At 42.0% G+C, this 22,540-nt stretch overlaps 1 protein-coding gene across 7 annotated transcripts in view; it reads left to right on the top strand.

The window, feature by feature from the left end:
- Positions 1-22,540, top strand: part of AKAP13 (A-kinase anchoring protein 13) — a 208,580-nt gene that overhangs the window by 17,855 nt on the left and 168,185 nt on the right. For all 7 annotated transcript variants that reach the window (XM_030955270.1, XM_030955272.1, XM_030955271.1 and 4 more), the window contains exon 2: positions 2,449-2,504. The gene's annotated coding sequence lies outside the window, so the exon portion shown is untranslated. The remainder of the gene's footprint in view (positions 1-2,448; positions 2,505-22,540) is intronic.

Here is a 22,540-nt window from a genome sequence, read left to right as displayed (position 1 = left end):
AGAATAGCAAAGAGGCTGCTATCTCCTCATTCCCTGATTCTTTAATCACTGAGAAGAAATTACATGACCACAGGGCAAACTGATCTGTACAGTTTGTGTTCAAGCTTTGTCTAGTATATATAAAATAACCTAAAGGAGGAGGTGGATCAAAGTAAGCTCTGGATTTTTCTGTAGCTTGATCCTGTTTGATTGCATATGAGTATTCTGCTGGGCAAGAGTTAATTTGTCAGCCTTGTCCCCATTTACATAAGTACCATTGATACTTCACCCTCCCCGTGGTGACCTGTGAACCATCTCTGTTGGATCTTCATGCCATACTAGATTTGGTTATTCCCTCTTTCTGCCCAACAGAGATTTACACTCCATCCTGGTCTAATTCAAAGTGGTGCCTTTCAGTTTTCCCACTCACATAATAGTGTATTAAAAAAATTATATTTTTTGCTTGTTTTTATCTCATTTAGCATTGTCAGAGGGGAAAACAGTTAAAGACTTGATGTGTATTTGGATTGGATGGAATAATGATGAGGTATAGCTGAGTTATTGTCTTTCTTTTAAAGCTGCTTGTGATTTTCTGCTGTGGATATTTTGATTCTTGTTTATTTTACTCCTTCATTTGGAGAAGAATAGTCTGGGAGAGGGGAAGGAAGAGGGAGGGTTTACCCCTATAACCATCATTGTTAGCCCTAACTTCTGGTAGAGCTTTGCTGCTTTGGCTCGACCCCTTTAAACTTGAGAAATGTGTTTTTGTTTGCATTTCCATCTTGTTGCATTTAAAAACTGTTCTAACTATACCAGATTGTTTGAACATTAATGGGGGAATGTTTTTTAGAGACTTGATAGAGTTTCCAGGCAGCTTTTCATCCGCCAAGTACTGTACTGGGCTCTCACTGCTGAGGTTTGCTAGGTTTGCTCTAAGAATCTGCAAAGCAACTGTTCAAAATTGCTGACACATGTTAAGTAATGTGGAAATCACCATCCTGCCCCATTGAAGTCTGAGAGTGCTCATGTCGACAATCAGAACAAGATCTGACCCTGAAAATGATATGTGAACAGTCTCAATCTGGAGACCATTTCTAGTGTCTTCCCTCTGACTCTGGCTAGTTTATCCTTTGCTCTTAGGTATTCTATTAAAAAAAAAAAAGTTAGTCAATCTCCAAAAAAATACTGCATTCTGCCTCGTCCATGTATTTTTGAGTTATTTAACCACATGTACATATTTGATGATGCCAAGTTCAGAGTAAATCTCAATTCTGTACTTAAGTATCAGGAGAGTTAATGCTACTTCTAACAATAATGGTAGTGGTATAATGCTTATTTAATAAGAAATCCATCATCTTGTACCTCCCTTCTCCAAACCTCTAGTTTTCAGCTTTGGAGCAGCTGTAATCAGCCTGTACAACTTCCCTTCCTCCTCTCATGAATAAATCCAGTTACCTTATCTTCTCTATCAGAAAGTCTTCCCTGGCTTCAGCAGCCTCTGGAGGAGGGTATGAAAGGGGCTTTCACTGCCTAACAGGAAGCGAAATGAATGGAGGAACTTTTGATAATGCCCCGTCTGTCTGAGCGGGGGATCAGCCCGACTAAATTGCAGCAGATTAGTGAATGATAGTGCTTCAGCTGGGGCCAGAATTATAAGTTTTTAATCTTGGAACAAGCAATGATTTCTTCCTCCTAAACAGTGGTCAACTCCCTCTTTGATTTGGAGGCTTGCAGTCATCCATATTCAGTTAGTTTGGGTGTGTGGTTTCTTTTTTTTCCCCCCAGTCTGCATTCATGAGTCCCAACAAGCTTTTGGGTTTTTTGGTAGCAGTGATTGTGGTGAAACCTGCCATGGCCACATGCCATTTTTGCCAGTAACTTGTATTTGCTTTGGATTTTTATGCCTGTGATGAGGTCTTGTATTTCCCAGCTTTCTTAATATTGGTATGTGTTATTCTGCCTCAGTTTTTTGCAGTTAGCTTTGGGATGGTTTGGGTATTTTTTTTTTATAAGCAGCATTTTTGTTTCTGGCCATCTTCAGCCTTACTCTGTGTGTGAACATCTGTGACTCCTTGATTCCCACCCCACAACTTGGTCCAAACTTCCTGATAATCCAGCTCAGTGGGAGGGAGAGATGACTGAAAATCTAAATGGGGCAGTTTAGCTAATTGCCTTAGGCCTGACTCGTCTGCTGGATAACACTGGTTTTATTGCAGCCCAACGTGATTGACATTTGGGGAATTGCACTGGTATAATGCTGGCAGCAGCAGTGAGAAATCTGCCCTATTGTTTCTCATACATTCACTGTCTGAGGAAGAACTTTTTGTTACAAATAACTATCAGAAAGGCAACTAATGGAGGGAAGTTACTTTTCTTTAAATCACTGACTTTTCCAATTTCTAAGGAAAAAATATGAGTGAGAGTAATATCCTATGTACTAAAACTTTGCCTTGTCTATGTTTTTTTCAGGCTTTTTTTTCTTGGATTTTATTACTGGAAAACTCTCTAATGACAACTTTGCTTAGGTAAGTGAAGCAAGATTTTTTCCTGTGGATTTTTTTAGACTCACTTCCCCTATCTTAACTTTTTGCATGTTGGGCTGAAATGTTGAGCTGCCAGCCAGCTGTGCTGCGTGTGCTGTGGTTAAAGGCTAGAAAGATGTTGTAAACAAAAGTGGGGTAATGCCTCTAATATGACATAAGGACCTCATTTATTCATTTAATCAGACGAAGTGGACATCGTGCAGAATAATGAAATACAGGTTATATCTGCATATTACTGCATAATCTCATCAATTTATATTTTTTTTTCAATAGATGCTCTGCATTTTTTTTCCACTGGAAAGTAAATTTGTTGCTATCACTTAACATCATTTTGTTATGAAATGCAACCTTCATGGTTCCAGTCTTTTAGATACAGTTGCTCTTCCTCCATCCCTTTCTTTTCCCTCTTACCCTTAGACAGGAGCTTCTGATACGGAAAAATCAGAAAAAGCTTGAGAGTTTTATTTTTTTTTAGCCCAAAAGATGGGGAGAACATGAACAAAATTAACACCTCACTTTTATCTTCTGAACCCCATCTACGCCTCTAAAATGCAAATTCCACATAATTGGTCATTGACAGGATCTGAGTGTTGATTGAAAGCACTTGTTCTTGTCTATTTCTAAATTTTGTCTATCTTTGGGGCATTCTGAGCACAAATCCAGTGCCGTGGTGCCATGGATGGTGGGTGGAAGAGTTAAATATGCTGCTCTACCAAAATGTACTGTTTTCCTTTGTGGTGGAGAGAAGACTTAATTAAGCTCTGATGCAAGACAGGAAGTTAATCCCTAGACATGCAGATAATTTGATGTGTTAGTTGGAGCTGCTTGTTGATCCCGGATGAGGCCAAAAGCAACTGCAGTGCTCATGTGGGAATATAGTATCCTAAACATCTATCCTGACAAAAGTGCTGGTGCTCTTTGCAAAGTGTCTGTGGAAGGCTTTTCTTTTTTCTCCTATCTCTGCTTTCTGCAGTACCCACCCTCTCTTCCCTTTGATCTCCTTTCAGTGAATGGTCAGCACAGCAGCCTCTTTCCTTGAGATGAGGGACCTCGGTGAAATAAAATTGTCTTAAACCAGAAGTCTTTTTCCCTGGTATTTGTACCTCTTCAGGGAGGACTTTAGGAGAGTGAAGACAGCTGCAGAGAGGCTTTTGAGTTCCCTTTAGTTTTCCTTTTAGGTGGCTCATCAGGGTTTATCTATCTGCCATTCCTTTGCCAGGGTATTTCGTGCAGTGTAGCTTTTGTCTTTTCCAGAAACACACGAGGATGGGCTGGTGGACTCCAAACTGTGAGTGAGCCAAAAAGGTGAAAAAGTCCTTAGCAGAACCCTCTTAGAACATGTCTGATGTAGATTGCTGCTTGGGATCCAGCACTGCGTTGCTCTTGAGACGTGCCATTGCAGTGTGCTTGAGGTTCCCCCATGTCTCCCTCAACTGCTCGAGCAGTGACTAATTTGCAGCCTGAGGCTGTATTTGTTGATGCCACTGCCTGTCCAGAGGATGGAGAGGACTCTGCAAATGATGGAAGTATTTAGGCATCAGTTTTAAGTCCTTTTAACACTGTATATTAGACATCTATGAATATATGCAGACCAAGCTAATAAATAACTAGGGAATGGTAGTTAAGAGGAAAGGGCATAATTAATTCTGTCATGTACTCTGTTTTAAATTTGGGTCCAGAGCAGTAATGTGTTAGGCTGGGAAGGTAAACACTGTCATTATTCAGCAACAAAACATGTACAAGGCTGGCATTGTTTTCCTCCTTTTGATATAATAATTTTTGTTGCAGTGCTTGGAGTATCTTTGGTGGTCTTTGGTGTGGGGGGAGCCTGATGAAGCCCCACCCTTTCCAAAGGGTCAGTGCTCCTTAATTTGAGTTGAGTTTTGTATTAATGCTACTTTGCTGACACAGAATGTGTGCTGTTCCAGAAAGCTCTTACTGTTTGCTGTGGTTGGGGTGCTTGGCTGGAATTCCTGCAATATAGTTTGGAGGGAGGTATTTCTGTTTCATCAGGTGATCCCTTTTCAACTCCCCACACTGCAGTGTTAACCCAGGTCAACTGTACATGGCACACAGAAAAAAAATCCTTTTTGTGCAGATGCTGTTAAAAAGCCAGCATGAGTTTACCTTGTATATACATCTTTTTTTTTCTCCTCCAGCTAAACCAGCATGCAGAGAAAGGTTTGACTTCAGCAAATGCAGTTTTCCATGGTCCTTCAAGGTTAATGTGTTTGGATCTTTTTTAGTAGGGAGAGGGATGTGGGGAGTCCTCACTTTGCATCTTAAATCATCTGAAGTTGCTGTGAGAATAATGATATATTTGCTAAAAGGAAGAGTCGTCATGGCAAAAACTTACTTAAAACAAGGTAGTTAACTTTTCACCATGTATGATAAATAGTAATCAGAGAAAAAGCTAAAGAGCTTGTAGTTTGAAGTTCCCCCTGCTTGCTGTTACTCACAGCACAGCTTCTCTCCTCTCCTTCATACCTCTCATTTTAGCAAATTTTTTGATGTATAGTTACACACAGAGAAAAACAAGCAAAGATTTAATATACTTATTTCTATCTTGACTGTGCCCCACATGACCCACCCTGGATATCAGATCACCTGAGTTTGCATAAGTGAAGATGTGTGTATCCAAAGTGGGTTGGTGTTGCTCAACCCTTCAATGCCTCTTTCTGTTGAGTTTTCTTACAAGTTTTGCAGCTCTGGCTCTTCCAGCAGAAGTCTTGGACAGAAAACACTCATGGAGACACCAGTGGAATAGCTGATGCAGCTCACAGCCACCTCCTAAAATAAGTGATGGAAGGATGCCTGTTTCTCTTAGCAGTATTTTCTTTGGAAGATGAGCATCTCCTCAGCATGTCCTTGGCTTCTGTGTCTCCCTAGCAAGCTGCAGCACTGAATACTCCTTCTTTCACTGTTCCCAGCCCAATTTAAAACTTCTTCATTCAAAGTATTTCTGTGGTCCTTCAAGGTCTGCTCTGTCTGATTGCAAAACTCCCAGGAATTTGTAAAGAGAGTCCTTCCTTTGGGTGGATTGAAAAGAAGTTGCATGTTGTCAACTTGCACAAGGCCTTTCTTCAAAGTATGAAGTATTTTTTAGGGGGAGAGATCTCTTAAAAAATTATTAGCCCTTGGTGGGTGGCATGACTGGGGGGGCAATTGTTCCGTGGTTCATGTGCTGTTTATTTTGCAGGCAGTGATGTTTTTATATTGCTGAGGCAGATGGAGGGATTCCCAGCTCCACAATCATGACCCTGAGGGAGAGGAGCTGGTTTTAGGTTTCACCACTTGGATGATGAGGTTAGCCTGAGACAGAGATGCATCCCTGTGTATGGAAATGGTCTTGGCCCAGATCTTGTCTGGCGATGTAAAGCCTGAGAAAGGACCAAGAGGTCAGCTTCAGCTTTTTAAGGAATGTGATGTATGGTCATTCTGTGGCATGTGTGGACTGCTGCTTTTTTATTTCAAAAAGGGTAAAAAATGTACTTGCAAGCTTATGTGTTTTTTTTAACATACTAATTAGAGCTACAATTAGCTCTAAAGTAGAACCTACTTTACAGCTACATAAATATTTATATCTCTGATACTGAAACACTAATGATAAAGGATCCCAAGAGGTTTTTTCATAGCTACAAAGTAAGGAAGATTTCTCCCATTCTCTGCCTCTTAGAACCTTTCTTCCACTTCACCTACTTCCCTCCTGCTGAGCTAAACAACATTCTCAATCTGCACACACTGGGACTTTATTTTTTTTTTTTTTGCATCTGTAGTAGTCTTAAGTAATTACTCTCCACTTCTAATACCTGTTACAGAAGTGAGCTCCTCTGCTTGTGTCAGTCAATGGTATCTAGAAAACTGAAGCTCTGAAACAAGCTAAAATGAATAGAATCTTGTTTCCTCTTTGCTCACATGGGCACTTATTCACTTCCCCATCTGCTTTGACTTTGAAGACTGCTGAGGTTCTTCCTCTGTCTGACCCACTTGGCATAAGCTAGAGAGGATTGTCTTTCTTCAATAGCCAAGTTTATAGGGCTTCAGCTTGTTCGTAAATAATCCTTAGAGTTTTGAGTGCTGCCTTTCTCCTTCTTTGCCCTTCAAAACTGACCTGATTTGTGTACAAACTGGGGGAATATTTTTTTCAGTCTATAGATACAGGAGAAAAATTGTGCATTCATTGTCATGAGAGGCTGTAAAGTGTGCTGAGGAGGTTTCACTAAGGATCCATGATTTTAAGTATTTATCTTGTCCACTTTCAATTTGTGATCCCAGCACAAAAGAGCATCAGCTGTAAAGGAGGACTTTGCTCTGCTAGTCCTTGTACAAGCACAGTTCCAGAGTACAAAATACAGGACTTGGATATGCAGAGGCATCTTTATAGGAATGTGTAAATATTTAGTGTACTTCAGAGAAGGACAAGGTGTTGCTCTGCCTTTGCTTTCACACTGAAGTACCTGCACCAGTAATTGGTTTGCATGTGAGAATGGTTATTTTAAGGTAGCATTAAAACTCACTCTCAGCTTTACTGAAGTTCTGCAGACCATCCTCTCCTGATTGGAGCTTTGAGGCCTTGTGATCTGCATGTGGTCCTTCTGGCTCTTGGTAGCAGGAGATAGCAACCCTCTGTGGAAAGATAGGCTGTAATTTTGTCCTGCTTTGAACATGTGGGATTTTAAGTATTTCCTATGAGATGCATTACTAGTATAAACAAACTGTTTTGTTTAGTGTAAGCACTTTATCCTGATAGGATTTGAGACATCTTATAAAGCAATCACTGTAATTTCAAAACTAATATTTGGCATTATTTAAATAAACATAAATCAAGATAGTATACAAACAACACAAGTTCCCAGCCCAGAGACCTGAAAGACAAACTACTTGGATGTAGCCTGTGCACTTTTTATCCATCTCCCTGTTAAATTTAAAGCATTGTGCACCTAATTAATACGTTTTTAAATTTATGTCAATGATAAAATGGATAAATATTGCAATGGACACGGATTTTAGTGCTACAATTACAGAGCAGATGTAAAAGCATGTAGGGTAAGTAGATGTTTGTGCAGTCTTGTGGTGCAGCATCTTTGCTGCCCTGGTTGGTTTGATACAGAGGATTCCAAATTGAAGCTTTTCAAGCTGGAACGGGTAAATTACTGTTTAGTGTGTTGTAAAAGGTCTTGTAGACTGTGGGAGTAGATGAGTTATTTCAAACACATAATGCTGGAAAGAAATTGCCATGCCAGACTGTTAAATTTCATTGCTGTGTTAATTAGATAGGAAGAAGCCCCTTATTTTATAAAGTTTTCCAACTCAGTTGAAGCTCTATCACATTAGATGCGACAACTGAATGATCAACTACTTGTCTGGGTGCCAGGAGCCTTGTACTTCCAAATTAATTGTGTTTTCATGAGCCAGTGTTAACTTTTTGAAAAATAAAGCTTGGGCCTTGGAAAAAAACAGATGCTGATGAATATGGGAAGGAATGGGGCAAAGAATATAGTGTTCCTGGTAATGAGGTGACCTCTGCTGCTCTAATTTCACTTACCAAGTAGCTATTATTTTTTGTATATAAAATGTAAAATTTTGCCTTTGAGGAACTTCATTTTAGAGGGTGGAGGAATTCACAATCTTTTCAAGACCTGGTAATCCAAGAGGGAATTCAGTATCTTCGTAAATTGAGGGTGTATGAGATTTTTTAATTCGTCAGGCTTTTCAAAAATGTACAGATTTGCAGATGCGTGAGGGACTGGGGGGGAAGCCCTTGCCTCTAAGTGGTGGTAAAATTTAAAACTCTTATGGGTATGGCTCTGATCAACATTCATTTCAATGTTCCCATAAAAAGCTTATGACTTGGCAGGGTTTCAAGGACTGAAAAGAAAAAAGCTCTGTATACAACATGTTTTATTAATGTTGAAGGAGTAATATTGCTGTATTTCAGAGTCTGCCACTGCATAGAATAAGTTCTTTTTGGCTCTTGTACACTTTGGCTTTTCCCTTGAATAAAACAAGGTGTGACTTCACATCTGCTTTTTCCTAGTAGCCTTGTATTAATCAGAAGTATACATATTTCCAAATGTTGGCTAGGATTCACCCTTTTTCTTTCTAATTCTCCCGTGTTGTAGAGTGAATTGACCCTCAACTGATACTGTTAAAGTGTATTTGCATAAGCCTTGATGTTAAACATCACATTCCACTTACTTGTGATGACTTTTTGCCCCCTTTTAAGCTATATGTAAAGGTGAATTTGAAATTAGGCAGCTGAGAAAGAAGTCATCTGTTGAAACTTGGCAAATGCGGTTGAACTAATAAAAGCAAATTTAAAAAAAATATACTTTTAAGGGAAATCAGTACTGTAAAACATGAGCTTTAAGATGAAATTGCTGAAGATAATTTGTGCAGCCAAAGTGCAGGAGGAGGCAGATAACACAAGTCAAGCACAAAATCACAATTTACAGGCACATAGTGGTGTTACTTTGGTAAGATTACCTCTGTGTGGGGCTTGGCCGGCGATCAAGGCATGGCTCAGGGATCCGATCGCTGCTGGGGCGCGAGGCATCGGGCACGCTCTGAAACAGGAGTCTGGCTTCAAATCCTCATGAAACAGGAGTCTGGCTTCAAATCCTCAACACCAGCCTCTTTCAGACGGTGCTGTGCTGCCTGGCAGTGGGACACAGCCCTGGCTCTGCGAGGCAGGAGGAGTTGGGGTATGTGACTGCTTAAAAGCAGATTTTATTCCCAAAGTTACTGCACGGGGTTTGGCTGGAGTAGAGGTAATTTTTTGTGTAGTAGCTAATATGGGGCTGTGGTTTTGATTTGCTCTGGAAGCTGTTGATAACTCAGGGATGTTTTGGGTACTGCTGAGCAGAGTTTACACACAGCCAAGGCCTTTTCTGCTTCTCATCCATCCCACCTGTGAGCAGGATTGGGCACAAGGAGTAGGGAGGGGACGCAGGTGGGACAGCTGACCTCAGATGGTCCGAGGGGTATTCCAGACCATATGGAGCCATGGTCAGTGGACAGAGATGGGAGGAGATGAGGAGGATGTTCATAGAGATGAACATGGTGTTAAACCATGATAACTATCATACTGTTAAAGATTGACATAGTTATATCTCAATCTTATGCTTCTGATTTGTGAGTACTGTTGCCTAATTAATAATTATGAAGCGCTTGGAGCACTTTAAAAGTGCTGTAGGATTGTAAAATATTGCATTTGCAATATTGCATTGTGCACGCTCTTAAACGTGGAGATTTCCACATTTCCATGCTCCTCCTGTGCGAGCGCTTGGCTGAGTCACACAGGCTCCTCCTGACCCAGCTCTCTCCTTGTTTGCTCACTCCTCCCACTTGACCCAAGCCATCAGCCTTTTACTTGCCCACCTTCCTGTCACACATTTGTGAGTCTGTCCCTTCAGAAGCAAGCAGTTCTGCTCCACAAGTGTTCAAAGTCAGGGTAGAGGGGGCTTGGAACAACCAGATCTAGGGATAAATCCTCCTGCCCATGGCTGGGAAGTTGAACTAGGTGTTCTTTAGAGGTCCCCTCCAACCCAAGCCATTCAATGATCTCTTGCACAGAAGCCCATTTGAAGGTTATTATCACCCCATGGCGTGTTCCAGGAATGCTTTTCCCCACACCCATGAGGTTGGGCTCTGGTTCCTGGCAGCAAACTCAATCTTTCTGCTGTTTCCTTCCTTGTCTCTCTCTCAGGCTTTGCACAGAGGTTTGGCAGATGCCCTTTAGGGAAACCATTTGGACTTTGACTTGCTTCCCCAGAGAGGAGTTGGGTGAGCCTTAGCTGCTGTTCTCCCTGTGGTGGTTGTGGGGATCCCTGGAGCTGAAGAGGAATTCAAGGGCAGCAGCCAGGCTTGGACTGGGGTTGCAGATGGATGTGTGTGCAGGTGCTCCCTGTGTCAGGGACAAAGTGAGAAGGTGCTTTTCCAGGAAAGCTGGGGGAAGGTTCACTTGGAACTGATGTAGCTTTTGTGGCCAGGGGCAATGCTCCTCCTGCACAACCACGCTGTAATGGCGACTGCTGCCTTTGTGCCTCTGTCTGACCCTCTAAACATTTTGAAACTTTTCTTTGATATTCATCAGTACTAGAGAGCTGAAACCCACCCATGAGAACATGATTTGATTAGTTATTTGAAGAAATTCCCGCTTCTTAGATCAGAGTAGGCTGGATTTTTCAAGAGTATGTTACTGGCAGATGAAAACAGAGCACTGGAGTGTCTAACAAGAGATGCAAAAATCCCAACTGCTTCACCAAGAGATGAAATCTCTTTGGAACCAAACTGGAGCTCCCTGGGACTTGCTGGTGTTACCTGCAGTGCTGGCACCAGCACTAGTGGCTGGCATGCTCTGAAAAAGGGAAAGCTCATGTAACTTGGTCTGCTGAGGCAAGGCTTCAATTCAAGCATGGATAAAGCAAGGAATTTGATCAGGCTCCTAGCGTCGGTCACACTTTGAGCTAAGTGAAAAGGAGTAGAGCTGAGTTGTGGGACACAGGGTTTTTCTTGTGAAATCTGAAGTGTTTGGCAGATCCATGAAAAATATGCATGAATAGTCCCCATCAATTGCCACTTACTCAGGTTCAGCTCCTTGCCATTACCTCTGTGCAGTGAGCTTGTGGCTTGGATGGTATGGAATAATCTAGTTTTTCTTTTTGTCTTGTCCTGTCAGCCACTTCTCTCAGCATCTCTTAACCTTGGATATTTATGGCTTGAAATAAAGTGTGTGTTGAGTTGCATTTAATCCAATATTAGGTCTCTACTCAAACTAGCAAAGGATGAAAGATTCTGTTATGCCAGAGCCCTTCTTGGGGAGTGGAGAGGGATTCTGTGGGTTTTCTTAAAATAAAAATGAGGGGAAGGGAAAGAAGAATAGATGGTTAAGTGGTTTCAGTCACTATTAATGTTTGCCTACTGCAGCAATAACTTGTATTTCACATCTTTTCCCAGGGATGGGAGAGGAAGAAAGGGAATGAGGAAGTTGGTTGTACAATTTTAGTTAGACTTGGTTAGCACTTGTTCAACTGATCTATGTGTTACAAAGCTAAGAGTTGCTTTTATTTATGCTCAGTTGTGACCAGCATTCCTGGGAGTTCTGGAGTCACAGTCTATTGAAAGATGTAGACTTGAATTCCTGTTGTCATTGTGGTGTTCACTGTGCAGCAGGACTTGGAAAGTTGGCATTTTTTTCAAATTTAAAGTATTCCTTGGTCCTAGCATTGCTGTGAGGTGTCATGAACGTTGTCAGCAGTAAAATTTTCTTCTGGATGCCTTTTGCACTTGTTGCTGTGTTCCTTTCTGTCTTCTTTCCAGGCAGTCGTTACCACCTTCTTTCTTTCTTACTTCATTTTTTCCAGAATTTTGTTTAGCAAGGAATGACATTTTGCAAACAAATCAAACCTGGGGTAATCTAAAACTTCAGAGCTGACCTTGCCATGAGTGGAGTTTTAGAGGGGGGGATGATCTCAGCGAGGAGGTCATCACATGGTCTCCTGTGCTGTGTGTCTGCCACTCACTCACCTTGGCTGGCTGGAGCTGAGCTTGGCTGTTTGTGCCTGTTTAAGAAGTTAATCTTTCTGAAAGGCTGAAAGCTGCTTGGCCCGGTGTGGTTGCCTCAGCTACAGGAACGTAAACCAGTAATGCTGGGGAAAACAGAGGGATAAACATTTGCTGCTCTTTATTTCCGTGAGGAATTACAAGAACCTGGGATACATTTAGTGACTTGGAACAATTTTTATTTGATTGCTGGCTCTGTCATGACCTCTGCACATAATGAAATAAAGTACTCAAACCTTGCAATGCAATAAGGAAAATCTGTTAAGATTGTAGTTCCTTTACATCAGCTGACCTTGGTCTGACTAACAAACCAACTTGGCTTAATCCTTGTTTTTTAATTAAACATCAGATACTTGAAGGCATAAGTTACTGGCAATTAATCAAAGCGTCTAGGAAGCCTGGCCATTGGTGTCTGTACTGCACAGATTGAGAAGCTTGTGCATAGGTTGATACTTTAAATTAAATATATAAAGATGAAAGAAAAAAGGATGAACCTAAGAACCATAAAGCACGCTTATTGGTGTTCCTGGGAACTAATTGCATCTGTAGTTTTTTCTGAAGTTACGTTTAGATTGCACCATGGAATAGTTGAAGTGTCACTCCCTTGCAGGCTCTGGAGTGACATTTATCAATGTGGCCTCCTAAGACAAAGTTGATTAATGATGTGACCTGTCCCCTCTCCAGTGAAATCACAAGAGTGTGAATTCTGCATCTGCTGCTGTTTGTTGTCTCTCCTATCTTCTTCCCAAGCCCTGGAGAAAGAAATAAACAAGATGTTCATCATCTCAATGTTGCATAGTGTGTTGGGAGGTCACTGATATTATTTGGTGACTTTTCTGTTTTAATGTACAGTCTTGGAGCCATTTGAGCAACTTTAAGATGAGGTCCTATAAAGTAGATAAGGAAGATGTGTGCAAATGTGACCCTTGTGTGCATTGTCCCCCTTTTTTGTGTATGATAAGTGATGCCACATGAGAAATTCTCTTGCAGACATACAGATGGCACTAATAGTGATGAAGGATGACGTTTGCAGACTTTTAGGGGTAATACTGGAAAAGTTGGTGTTCTTTAGTGACTACTGTCAGCATTTATAGTTCTGTGCTGCTGTGACTTTCTAACATGTGTGGTCTGTATGTTACTAAAAACATACAGCAAATAAACTTGTCCAGGCAAGAACATGACCTTGATGCACAATCATTACCTAGAGCCCCAGGCTGGAAAGAATTATTAGTGTTGGAGATTGTGGTAAGGAGTCATCTTCCAGGTCGGTCCCTAAATATAGTCCTTTAAAGGTTTTAGCAATGCTTTTGGACTATAATTTTTTTAATTGCAAAGGACATAAATCTTGTTGTTACGAGGGAATGCAAAAAAGCCCACCCAAACTTCTTTAAATTCACAGTACATTTCTCATTTTCAAAAGAAAAAAGTGCCTGACAGATGCTGAAGAGTGTGCACCTTTTGAAGCTGTGTGGAAATGAATATTCAACCTATGAGCCAGGAGCAAGATGCAGCAGGGATTGTGTGAGAGCTTTGTGCGGGAGGAATTAACTTCCCATGATTTACATAGTGTAAAAAGAGAAGACCCCTCTTTCCTTGATGGGAGTAGCCCCACTAAAGTCAGAGCTTCTATTCACATGGAAGAAGATTTGCAGATTCAAGTCTTAATTTAGATATATTTGTTTGTGTAAGGCTGGCTTGGTAGTACAGATAATACAATTTATTAGGTCTGTTAAACTTTCAGAGTTCCATCCAGTTTAAGAAGAATTTATTGGAATTTACCACTCTGAAAAATGAGCCTGTCATTTCCTGAGGAGTAGTAAAGAACACTGGTAAAGATTATAATGTCTTTCAAGACATTGCAGTGTTTTTCAGTGGTGTTTGTAGGTCTGCCTGGCACAGAATGCCTGAGAGGGCAGTTTTAGGTACTGTGGTGTTATAATAGCTAACCAACCCCAGCATGGCTGGTTGAGCATTGGTGGGGGTTCCTGACTTTGTCCATGACTTGGAATGCACAGGAATAGCAAAGCTCTGTAATGCAATACAGGAGAGTGGTGGAGTTGGAATTAATTTGCTGGGAGTTGCCTTTTCATTGGGGGGATGGAGAGTTTCTGCTCCTGAAAGAGACCTCAGACCCCAAATATCCAACATCAGCCTTGATACCTTTCTCTAGCAGTACTTTTAGGAGAGTGATGAGTTGGAGAGGGGAATCTCTTCATGTGAAGCAAAAGTGAGTGGCCCTCATGGAGAGTAGGCAGAGTTGGGTCCTCAAACTGAGCAAAAGTTACAAAACAAACTTAATGACACCTATGCTTTTCTGAGGTACATTCCTTAAGCTGCTGTGGTTGTGTATGTATTGGGTTATACCCATATTTCTTTGCTGTGTTTGAGCAAACTCTTTGAATTCTTTACATGCGTTGAACACTTTGCTCAATCCTACTGCACGTGACTGTTATCTGAACACCAACAACCTGGATGCTCATCATTTCCATTTAAGCCATGATGCATTTGGTGACCTTTGAGAAACTTTCCTCTTGTTGCTCATGTTCCACTCCTTGCCCTCCGAAGGGGCAAGGAGGATACTTAGTGGTTTTTTCCTCCTGCCACTCCAGTTCAGAAAGGGCTGGAAAATTCTCTATCAAAAGTCACTTAAGGATTTTTTTGTCTGCCTTAGGGAACTTTTCTTCCTCTGCCTTGCATTGCCTTGTAACAACAATGTTTCCCTAGGAACACAGTGTACCTGAGAGGCAAGACATGCTTATTTTGCTGGTTAATCATCGTGGGTGCTGATGTGGACTAAGTTTGTGAGGCAACAGCACTGATCAAAGCAGTTTTTCAACAGGAGTGATGCTAGTGTGAGAGCTTGGGTGCTGATGGGACCCAGTCTAAATGGGAAGAAACACAAGCTGCTGGCTTTCAACTTTTTTTTTTTTTTTTTTTTTTTAAGAATATAAGACATAAAGGATTATTTTCTAAGGTAGTTATATATAAATGCAGCAGCTGGACTGAGGAGAACCAGCATTTTTGGTAGGTGCATGAACAGCATTGTGCAGTTTTGCCTCTGTGCACCTTCAGTGTTCACTCCTGTCATGTCCCATCCACACAATACAAAACCTCTTCAGGGGATGGAACTTCAGTGGACCTGTGCTGTTTATCCTGACTAAAGGGTGATTCTTGGTGCCTTGTTTTCCCCTTCCATTGCTCTCCTCCAGCCTGCTTTTGCTGAGCTGGCTCAGAGTTGGGCTGCTGCTTGCAGGCAGAAGACATGAAGTAGTGTGGGAACTGCTTCTTGCTGACAGAATCCATGAGCTGGTGATAAAGAGAAGTCCTGGGACATTCTTCTGCAGTCCCCAGTCCAGATTGCTCTCACGCTCCCTTCTGCCTTGTGTTTGTGATAATACCCGCTCCCAGCAGTCTGGGAAAGGGGGTGCTTTTGGATTGCCGTCATTTGGAAAAAGGAAAAAGGTTGAAACATTTGATCAGACATGAGAGGTGAGTGTAATGAATATGGTAATGTGTCATTTGGGTACTCAGAGCAATATGACACATCTTAGACAAAATGTTGCATTATAAATTTTATTTGCAGTGCAACAGGCGGATGAGGGATGTTTTACTACAAGGCAGCGTTGTGGAAGAGCTCGGCCTTATGCTTTGGGAATAAGGCTGAGCTTCTTGGGAGAAATTCTACAAAAAGAACCCAGACCACGAAAACCCCTCCTTTTCTTTAGACTTGTAGAAAAACATAGCTCAGAGGCACATCTGGGCACCTGCTCTATTGTGTGGCTCAGACACTCTGTGGTCAGTGACAGTCTTTCCATTCTGTTTCTATGTCAAGTGGCCTCGGACAGAGGGAGCCCAATTTACCTGACTAAAGGGACTTCAAAATGATTCCTGGTTTTGTCATTTACGTGCATCAGGACTATGCAGTAGAGACACATGCTTACAATGAAAAGAAAACTGAATCTGCATTCTTCTCTTTTGCTTTCTTGTGGGCCTTTCGGTTCATGACTCAAAGGCTCTTGCAGAGGCTTCTGAGCCAAAAATGCAGCTGCATTTTTCAGTCACATGCTGCTTTGCCAGATCCAATAATAGCAACTATTGGGCAAGAGAGAAGAGAATAATACAACCTGCCTTACTGCAATTGTTTGTGGAACCATACTCGTGGGAAGTTGAAGATGATTTTCATAGTGAGCAAACCTTTTTATGAACTTCCTCCATCTCCTTATCCCTATGCATGTGGTGCTTGTTAACACCTTGTGTGTGCTTGTGGAAATAGCACTGCTAATCATCTCCTTGGTTTGGGATGGAAAACCTGTTACCAGTGACTGAACTGTGAGATATTCCTGGAAGAGCAAGGTCCAGTAGTAGGGGAGAGGGTTTGAAATGCAGCTGGAAAGCATTGAGAAATCCTTTTGGCAAATATATTCAACGGAGAAAACAAAAGCAAAACAGAGACCTGATGGATCCTTGAAGTGGACTTTATTCCTTGTGTTATGCTTCCCAGGGAGTCCACCAGCATGTTTTGCACATCTTCAGTCTCCAAACTGGTGCTCTTGTCTTTCATCTAAGGTTTTAGCTTTACATTATGCCATGAGTAAGATTTGTCCTGTTGAAAGACAATGTAAAGAAGAAAAGGAGTAATATTGTGAATCCCTTTATAATACAGTGGTGGGTTGGTAGTGTGGCCCTGTGATACTCATCGTTTGCTTCTGATCAGAAGATAGCTTGTAGGCTTTGAGCCATGTGCATTTTTTTCCAATTAAGCAGTTGTGTCCTATGTTGGATCCTTCCTATAGAGTATGGAAAATAAAATACGCTTTTAGTCTTTCCCAAATTTGTAACAGCACTTGATATTTAGCCCATGTTTTGCCTTTTATATAATATATATGCTTTCTTACTGCCCAAATTTTGAAGTACTCTTTACAAGTTTATGAAACTTCTTTAATCCGTTACCGAAGTGCTGCAAACACAGACTATGGCTGTAAACAGTACGTACTATTGGTGAAGAAAAATTACCATCTTGGAGGCCTTTATTTTAAAGGTTGCGTTTTGTTCTACTTTAGAAAGACATTGGCTTGCCAGAGTTTCAGCATTGCTTCTTTTTCCCCTCTGCAGATTGTGATCTTTCTTCTTGGGAATATAAATATCATTCCCATTTTATTGTTCTTTGTGCATGCTAGTGGAATATGAGGTTTGTCCTGCTGCTGCAACCCCTTGTGTTGGAGATGTTGGCCAGAGAATGTCCCCATCGCCACAAGGAAGGGGCACATCTGGACCTCCAGCCAAGCCGTGCTGCAGCAATTATTTCCAGCAAGGCTCCTGAAGTAAGAAACCAGTTGTGCTTGTATTGAGATTTTGGGTGACAAACAAGACATGGATAGGAGGGAATGCCACCTATGTTTAGGCCATGTTGTTTTCTGTGTCCTGTGGCTCTTGGCATTGGGAGGGAGGAAGGGTCTGGGAACAGAGCAGTAGCTGAACAAAACAAGGTGAATCAAGGGCAGAGCAAGAAGCTTAACTTGCAATTTCCTTGTCTTTGTTGGTTTAAATCTGACCCTCCACATTGTTTAATGTTTTGTATTTAATTTCCTCAGTTGCTTGAGGAATGGTTGAGGCTGGCTGAGATGCTTCAAAACCATGGTCAGGTGGGGCGTGTAAGATTTGAATAAAGAGCTTGGTTTTTACTTCCAGTGGAGACTCATATTTTATTTTAAAATAGATCAGGGAAATTATTTGCTTGTTCCAGCGGTGCAGAGAAACCTTTTAGTCCTGGTTGGCTTACAATTTCATTCTGTATCCTTGAGGATAAGAAAAAAAGTCCAAACTCTAAGTGTTCTTGCACAGCAGGAACCAAATCAGTGTGTTAATGGTCAGAGTCTTGCTTGCAGCAGAACTGGATTTGATCTTTTGCTGCATCTCCATGTTGAGCTTTTGTTTCCAACCATAGCACTTTGCTGCTTTCCTCTGCTGGTGCCATGGCATTTGAGAGGTGGAATTTGTAAAGGAAAACAGCTGTAGTTCGAGCTGTGGAAAAGTTACTGAAGGTAAATCCCTTGGGGTTATTTGGCTTGGTTTCCAACTTTGAATTTCTCCTGTAAGCATTTTAGAAATGGGCCTAATCCTGGAGTCATGGGCTTGAGAGGAATGTGAAGGTGAAATTCTTCAGCCTCTAACAGAAGCAATAGGACTTGAATGATCCTAATGCTTGCTTTTGACCGTAATGTCATCTCAGAAAAGGAAAGAAACAACCTCTCACCCTCAAATAAATAAAAATTCAGTAGGTAGATGTTTATCTCCTCTGGAAACACTGGAAAAACTTCGTTTTTCTCTGTTGCTATGATTGTCCCCACCTTTCCATTCCTCCCTAATCACATGCATACCCCCAACTCATGGGAGGTTTGCATGGGAAGATCTCTGTTGCTTAGGAATTAATCGGCTTCTGCTGGCTGTCCTTCCTCCACCTGAAGTTCTCAGGTGATCTCTTCCTCTTGCGTCACCCCTAAGAATTCAGATGTCAGAAGGAGCCTCACCCTGAGGAATTTAGAGCTCAGTGAAGAGCCCTTCCTCTCGGTCCCTGGGGAAAGCCCCAGCTTTCTCAGCTGGCTGCTCTCCAAGCTCACAGGGATGCTGGAGGGGGACAGGCACAGGGCTTTCCTTGGGATGTCCCAGTGCTCAGGCTCCTTCTCCCACACTGGGGATCCCACTCCAGCAGAAAAATGATGTGTCAAAAGAAATGTGGGTGTCAACCTGGCTGACCCTTGGTCCAGCAAGCAGTAAATGTGTGGCTGGTGGCAACTCAGGCGTTAGTAAAACCTCCTAGTGGCAACTGTTTGGAGCTGGCATAAAGCAATTGTTGAAACCTTACTAGAGAGGAAATCCCTCTCTGGAGGAGGCTTGGCAGCAACCCATAGAAGAGAACCTCTAAAATTTAGCTGTGTCTTCCCAGCACTGATCAGTGTCAGGTTTCCCAGGATGATCTAAGATCAAAAGGCTGTTTGAGATTTTCTGTGAGGCTGTGATTCTCAGTGGAGGAGCATTTTTTTTCACCTGTGGTACCGACCACTTGGGATCTGGTGGGTTGTCTGTGATCTCTAGCAACCTCTAGTGCTAAATGCATGTGCTGTAGGCTTGCACCCCTTGTATTTTTGTTTTGGTGGGGGTGAGAATCATTATTTGAAATTGCTAAGAAGAAAATTGAATGGATCAGGGAATGTGTGGTGAATTTCTCAGAATACTTTTCTTCATCTAAACCCCTTTGTTTAGATTTCTGGGCAGACATTAAATTCTGCTGTCTCTATTTTCTGTTGGTAGAAATGCCAGAACCCATTCATTTATCTAAAGCATATTATTTCTTATTATTTATTCATAGAACACACAAAAGTTAAATTGGCATCAGCACGTCACTGCTTTCCAAGAATTAACTCTTTCTAATCCTAAACATGCTGTGGAAAAAGTGCATGTGCCCTTAGTTGTAATTAATGAAGTGTATATTGGAAAACCTGTCAGGGGTTTTGATTACTTTTCATTAAGTTTTTATTTTTGTTTTGTTACCAGCTAACCCTCTTCAGTGCTCTGCTGAATGACAGTCAAGTCTTGAAGAAGGCAGGCAATGTCTGACTGGGAGATTAGCCGCAATTGCAGGAGTATGGGGAAAAAGGAGATAGCAGCAGTGTGAGGCTGGGTTTGCAAGAGGTGAATGACCACTTGCATAGGTGTAGATAGGCACTTGAAAACCCTACCTGCACGTGGAACTGCGGGTAGGGCCTTTGCTTGATTGCTGTGTTGGTGCCTGGGTAGTGCCCACAGTCCTGTTGACACTCAGGTGCTGTTGCACAAGTGGTCATTTACAGGTGCACTGGGACAAGGGTGTGTCCTGACAATTAGTTGGCTTTAACTTCTTATTTTTCCTTCCCTGAGCAAAAAGCTGTGCCTGCTTGGGGTAGGTGAGGAGGGGGAGGGTGTTCTGCTGGGTGAAAACTGTTGTCCCTGCTGTAAATGAAGATCCTTTGCTTCAGGGGATGGTTGGGGAAGAAGCCTCTGATGTGCTGGCAGGTGCGTCAGCAAAGTTGCCCAATGGCCTGGTGTACCCGCAGTAGGGTTTGGTAAGTGACGGTAGCTTCATGTAATTTGTTTTTGTTTTTTTGAGGATGCCTAGCAGCTGGCAGTGAAGTCATCCCAGTGCTAGTTGGGTCACTGGTTGTAACTCTTGATTAACGGGGAGGAGTGTGCTTTGCAGAGAAAATAATGAGTAGGTCTTCCTGTGTGTGAAACACATGGGAGGATGCAGGCACCTCCAGGATTTCACTTTGCTGTGTGAATGCAGAGCCAGTAACAGGCTCAGGTAATCTCAGGTTGTATTTGATGTCAGACTTTGAGACAGAGGTAATATGAGCATTTTCTGACTTGTTTTAGGTTTTTTTTTGCTAGTGGCAAAAGCTTGCTTCCTCCCCTGGCATGCACTTGGGAGTTACATGCCCTGGGCTCTTTGGGTACTGGGAAAATTTGTGCCATGTGCCAATGCTATTTGATAATGTCCCTTGCTTTTCTATTCATAATACACTGCCCTGCTGTGATCTGCCTCTTTAAAGAGGAATTTGTTGCAGGTGTCTGCATTTGTAAAGGGGAGGAAAACCAGCAGCTGAATGAAAACAGTCCTTTTGTTTAGAGGGAGGGAAAGAGAAGTTGAGCTATATGAAAGCAAATCTGGCAATCTGCTGAAGGGTTTGCAGGGTAAAAGATGCTCTGTGGTTGCATGCTGGTTGTTTCCAGCCATCTGCCTTGCTGTAGCAAATGCAGATCTGTTGCAGCTGCAAATGGCTTGTAACAGCACCCTGTGCTTCCTTCTGCCTTGGCAAAAGTGAGCAGGAATGCTAATGCATGGAGATGAACAGTTGCCATTGTGGATTTTAATAGAATCAATAGTGTATTTTACAGGTGACAGAGGAGTACAAGTATGGCATTTTTCTATTAGGAATAGTGGCATACTAGTGACATTTTAGAGGGTTTCTAGATAAGGCACAGCATCTCTTCTTGAGGCTTTTGTTTGAACAAGCACGTGCAAATATTGGCAAGCAGCTTCCCAGCTGATGCTATCACTCTTCCTTCCCCATTGCAGTTTTGGTCCTGTCAATTTTCTTATGAGCCCCTTGATATTGAACATATGGATTGGCCATGGCACTTAACTGCTTTTTGAAATCTAAATAATACTTCTCAGCCCTGATGCTGATATAGTGCTTTTCATCTGAGCCCTTTAACAAAAAAAAAAAAAAGGTAAAATAAGCCTTCTAAGCTGCAATTTGGTATTGTGTTTATTGACATTAAAGGTCAATACATTCTAAAATAATATTTCAAACCAAATGGTTTCTCCCTTAAGCTATATAAGTGCTATGAATAGAAATCAATACTGTCTGGAAGTATTTGAGCTTATTTAGTAATAAACTCCATTCAGAAATCTTGAGGGAGGATCACTCTCTTCCATATGAACAGTTCACACTGAGTGCTCATCAGACACCTAAATTACCTTATATGCTGTCAGTTCATGGGTGATATCTCTGTTAAAGCTGTGCTTATAATACTTAAATGAGGCTGCAGCTGGGAGTTAACTTACATGGCACAATGCAAAAGTCACTCCAGCTGTCAGCTGAACAGGTTTCACTGGAGTTATGTCATCTCTGTGCAATGGAGTGTTAATGCTGGGAGGAGCAGGCACTACTTGTGAGATACAAGTGGTTGCTAGGACAGGCTTCAGATAAATCTTTTTGAGTTTGAATGTGAGTTTGGGAAAAGGGCTGACTTTGCTTTGGGCACCTCTTCTCCTGGATGTGAATGACTGCTGCTCAAAAACTCAGCCTCACCTTCATCCTCGAGCTTCTGGTGCAAGGGAGGCAGGAAGGGTGTGTTGGAGTGGATCTCACATGCCTGGAGTCAGATGATGGCTCTGGGAAAATGGGATGTGCACTATGCAAGTCTGCAGCCTGAACGCTGAATTGTTGGAGCTGTTGTGTAACCTTCCCGTAATCTGAGTGCTGCGTTGCAGGTTTTTGTTGCATCATTAAACCTTCTCTTTCATTACTGGTTTAGGACCATTATACAGATCTCCTAATTCATATAATTAAGTGCTGGGCAGCTCCAGTGACATGTTGATTCGAGCAGTGAAGTGACTTAATGTCATGGTTGCTTGGCAGAGGCAGGCAGCAGTGGGTGGGGATGGAGACAGCTTTTGAAGAAAGGGGGAACTGTCACTGCTGCTTGGATGGAGAGGTGATACCATCCAGATTACAGACTGTGCTGGCAGCCATCTCTAAAGCCTTGGACAAGTCGTTTTCTGTCCCTTTGTGTCCCCTCCCAGCATTTCTCTGTTTAACATCATGCCAGAGGGATTCTTGCTGCATCCATGGGCTCAGCACAGAGGGACCTTAGGCTTAGCAGGAGCTGCAGTGGGAGACAAGAATATAGAT

Source organism: Camarhynchus parvulus, chromosome 10 (genome assembly GCF_901933205.1).
Source record: "Camarhynchus parvulus chromosome 10, STF_HiC, whole genome shotgun sequence".
Classification (NCBI taxonomy): domain Eukaryota; kingdom Metazoa; phylum Chordata; class Aves; order Passeriformes; family Thraupidae; genus Camarhynchus; species Camarhynchus parvulus.
This window is presented reverse-complemented; position numbering and strand designations above follow the sequence as displayed.